Here is a 5,113-nt window from a genome sequence, read left to right as displayed (position 1 = left end):
ATTTATTTATTTTATATCTTTTAAGAGTTTGGTTTACATTCAACATTACATGTACATTTAGTTTTACTCCCCATTTACCATGCCCAACCCTAACCCAGTCTCCTCTGCTCCCTGCCCAGTAACCCTCCCCGTGCCCCTCATAGTTATGCAATCCTGTTTGTCCTGTATTACCTCTGTGAGAATGTTGCCCCTCTGGTGCCCCTGCTCCAAGGTTTGTATTTCCATAGAGTATATGGGTGTGTCCCCCTGTGTTGAGTGATCTGCATGTACATCCTGTTTACTATTGGGCTGAGAGCTACCCCCAGGGAGTCAGTTTTATCCCAGGTATAGAATGTATTCCTGGGCCATAGTATTGGGGGTCTCACCAGACTCCATCTGGCCAGTAATTCTGGTCAGTGAGTTTTTGGATTTTGTTTCACACTTTTCCTCTTACTCTATCTAGGATTTACAGATTTGATCCTTTCCTGAGTGGTTGGCATTGGTAGCCAGACACCATCTAGTTCTTCTGGTCTCAAGGGCTATTGTATCCTAGGGCTGCTTGCTTCTAAATGCCCTTGTTTTTTGCACTCTTTTTTACTTCTGACTCTAGCAGACCATTACGTGTATCTTAGATGGCTGTTTGAAAGCTTTTAAGACCCCAGTCGCTACTCCCCAGTGTTGGATGAGGAACAAGGCTTTTGTGTATTTTGTTATGCCAATTGAGTCTGGTGTCCCCCACTACTATGGTCCTGAGACAGTAGATCCATTGAATCTCTCTCTCATAGTATCTGGGTATCTGTGAGGTATTGCTCTGTGTCTGTCTTCTATTAGTTCTATAAGGATTGCAGGTATTTTGTATCACGGTTATCTGTGCAAGATTAACCTGTGCTGAATCTATTTTTGGTCTAGAGTGTACTCCTGTTCACTGACCCCCAATCTGGTCCTCTCTGGTGTTTATGTATTAATCTGTAGCATGGTGTTTGGTGTTAATGGAAATGCAGTATTGTGGGCACAATGGTTAGTATTAGCATCTGTCATCCATCTCCTATGTGCACAATTCAGTGTCCTCCCTTTTCTTAATGTTATCATGGTGGTCTCAGGGCCTTCCCCATTTTCATTGACCTTCCGCTTTGCAAAGCATGATATCCTTCTCCAGAAAATGGTCCCTTCTGATAACATGACCAAAGTAGGTGAGATGAAGTCTGGCCATTCTCACTTCCAAGGAACATTCCAGCTGCACTTCTTCCAGGACAGATTTATTCATTCTTTTCGCAGTCCATGGTACTTTCAGCATTCTTCCCAATACCACAACTGAAAAGCATGAACCCTTCTTTGGTCTTCTTTACTCATTGTGCAACTCTCGCAAGTATATGAGGCAAATGAAAATACCATGGCTTGTGTCAGGTGCATCTTAGTCAAGGCAATATCTTTGCTCTTCAGGACTTCAAAGAGGTCTTTTGCAGCAGATTTTCCCAGTGCTATACATCATCTTATAACTTGACTGCTGCTGCCATTGATGTTGATTGTAGATATGAAGTCTTTGACAACATCCAAGATGAGAAGAGAGAGAGACAGGGAAACCTAACCAGTGGAAACAGGGAACCCAGGGAGGGAATAGGGAGAATGCTGCTGTATTTCAGGGATTGCAGCCAATGTCAGGGAACATTTTTTGTATGAACTTTTCTCCATTTATCATGATGCTGCTTATTGGTCCAATAGTGAGGAATTTTGTTTTCTTTATATTGAGGTGTAATCCATACTGTAGACTATAGTCTTCAATCTTTAAGTCATCTTCACTTTCAGCAAGCAAAGTTGTGTCATAAGTGTATCACATCTTGTAATGACTCTTTCTCCAATCCTGATGCCACATTCTTCTTCATATCATCCAACTTCTTGGATTATTTGCTCAGCATACAGATTAAATAAGTACAGTGAAAGGATACCACCTGATGTACTCTTTTTGTGATTTTAAACCATGCAGTGTCCCCTTGTTCTGTTCAGACAACAGCCTCTTGGTCTTTGTACAAATTCCTCATGAGTACAATTAAGTGTTCTGGAATTCCCATTCTTCTCAATGTTATCCACAATTTGTTATGATCCACACAATAAAGTGCTTTTGCATAGTCAATAAAACGTAAGAAAACATCTTTCTGGTATTCCTTGCTTTCAGCAAAGATCTATTTGACATCAGCAATGATATCCCTCATTCATCCTCTTCTGAATCTAGCTTGCATTTCTGGAAGTTCTCTGTCAATATACTGCTGCAACCGTTTTGGAATTATCTTCAGTAAGATTTTACTTGTGTGCAGTATTATTGATATTGTTTGATAATTTCCACATTCTATGGGATCATCTTTCTTTGGAATGGCTACAAATACGGATCTCTTCCAGTCAGTTGACCAGTCAGGTAGCTATCTTAGAGATTTCTTGACACAGACAAGTGAGTGCCTCCAGCATGGTAACCATTTGTGAAACATCTCAATGGGTATTCCATCAATTCCTGGAGGCTTGTTTTTTTGTCACTTCCTTCAGTGCAACCTCTTGACTTCTTCCTTTAGTACCATTAGTTCTTAATCATATGCACCTCCTGAAATGGATGAATATTGACGAATTCTTTTTTGGTACAGTAACTCTGTGTATTCCTTCCGTCTTCTTTTGATGACAAAGTATTTAGTTTATATGATTATTTCTCTGTTGCATGCCCTCAAAACAAACAAACAAACAAGCAAACTCAGGCATCAGATTGATTCCTTCTCATAGTTTTTCCCAGGCTGTAAATCTTTACAGAAGCATTCTGCCTCTGTTTGAATCACCAAGCTTTTGCTTAGCAGCCAAATACTTTAATCACCATACCACCAGAGTTCCTTGTTGAGTACCCTAGCTTTTCTAAACATGTCAGAGGTATCCATTACCCAGAAAATACAGTTAAGTATTGATAGGTTACAATAAGAAATTCAGTAGCACTACCTTTCTTTGATTAATCAGATTAATACCTGTCATCTAGCCAAGATAGAGATTCTGAGGGCATGAAACCAAAAGCAGATTTGTATTTATTATTTGGGAGAAGATTGAAAACTAGATCCTTGAACTGCACATAGAACACATAGGGGGTACAGTTATAGAAACTACTATACAGGTCTGAAGGAGCTCTGGCAGCATAGCGCCTAAAACACTTGACTGCTAACCAGAAGGCTGGAGGTTCAAACCCACCAGCCACTCCCCAGAAGGAAGGTTGGGGAACCTACTTCCGTAGTGATACTGCCTCGGAAACCCAAGGAGGGGCCACTATGAGTCTGGTCTGACTCGACGGCACATAACAACAACAACGACAACATGTAGTTCTGAAACACTGGACCTGATGGCTAAGGATCGTAGCCTCAGGGATATCTAGGTTCATTGACAAAACACAGATAATATTCTACACCCTAGTCTGGTGTGTACTGTCTAGGGTTTTAAAAGCAAGTTTGCGAACAGCCACCTAATAAGCAACTATTGGTCTCTTCTAGCCTGGTGCATAGGAGAAAGAAGAAAAAACAAAGACTCAAGGCAGCAATTAGTCCAAAGATCTAATGGCCCACAGGATCCAGAGCTTCCTCTAACCTGAGACCAGAAGAACTTGATGGTGCCCAGATTTCATTACGATCTACTCAGGCCAAGACCACAATAGAAGATCTCAGTTAGAATGGGTAAAAAATGTAGAACAAATTAAAAGCTAAAAAAGAAGTGACTAAATTTTTGAAAGAGAGTAGAGGAAGCCCTGAGACTATGGTTCTGTACAAACCTTCAAACTTGAAACTAAGACACTCCCAGAGGCCACCTTTCAACCAAATTATAGATGGAACTATAAAACAAACACCACCATTAACAATGTATGCCTTAGAACAATGAACTATAGGAGACTGCAAGTGCAACATTTGTCCAACACCCAAGATGAGAAGACAAGGAGAGACAGGGAAACCTAACCGGTGTAAATAGGGAAACCAGGGAGGAAATGGGGAGAATGCTGACACATTTCAGGGATTGCAGCCAATGTCAGGGAACAATTTTTGTATGAACTATTGATTGAAAAACTTTCAATCTCTGTAAACTTTCCCCTAAAGTGCAATAAAATGTTTTTGGGAAAAAAAAAAGGATCCCTGAAGGTGAGAGGTTCAAACTCACTAGATGCTTCTCAGGTAAAAGATGTGGCAGTCTGCCTTCGGAAAGACAAATAGCCTTGGAAACCCTATGGGGAAATTTTATTCCTTCCTGAGGTAATATCTCTACGGATTGCCCAGTCTTCCTTCTGAGGAGTGGCTGGTAGTTTTGAACTGCCAGCCTTCTGGTTTGCAGTCAAATGTCTTAGGCACTGTACCACCAGAGCTCCCTTTTTTTTTTTTTTGATTTGGGCCATAGGGTTGCTGTGAGTTGGAGTTAACTAGATAGCACCGAGTTCAGAGTTTTCCTCCCCTTTGAACTGTAAGCTCATTGAAGGCCGGGACTTTGGCTCACCATTTTAATATAATTCCTAGCATAGTTCATAGGACATAGTGTGCACTGAGTATTTGTGGAGAAAAAATGAATTAGCAAGTGATGCATTCTTCTCCCCTCCCTTTCATAAATTGACTAATAATAAAGAGGCCAAGGGTCAATTTTGCCATCTGCTGGTAATTATGGGTAATTGACAAAATTGCTTCCCCTGTCCTATCAGGGGTAGTGGTTAAGTGCTTGGCAGCTAAAGAAAAGGTCAGCAGTTGTACCCACCCCTCCCCCATTAGCTGCTCCATAGGGGAAAGATATGGCAATCTGCTTCTTTTAAGATTTGTTGTTGCTGTTAGGTCCTGGTGAATTGGCTCCAATTCATAGTGACCCTATGTACAACAGAACGAAACACTTCCCCATCCTGTGCCAGCCTGCTATGCCTGAGCTCATTGTTGCAGCCACTGTGTCAATCCATCTCATTGAGAGCCTTCCCCTTTTTCACTGACCCACCACTTTGCTAAGTGTGATATCCTTCTCTATAGTCTCTTCTGCCAACATGGCCAAAGCAGGTGAGACAAAGTCTGGCCATTCTTGCTTCCAAGGAGCATTCCAGCTGCACTTCTTCCAGGACAGATTTGTTTGTTCTTCTGGTGGTCCATGGTACTTTGCCAAC

This window comes from Orycteropus afer, unplaced genomic scaffold (assembly GCF_000298275.1).
Source record: "Orycteropus afer afer isolate SDZICR_OR568_19922 unplaced genomic scaffold, OryAfe1.0 scaffold00195, whole genome shotgun sequence".
NCBI lineage: Eukaryota > Metazoa > Chordata > Mammalia > Tubulidentata > Orycteropodidae > Orycteropus > Orycteropus afer.
This window is presented reverse-complemented; position numbering follows the sequence as displayed.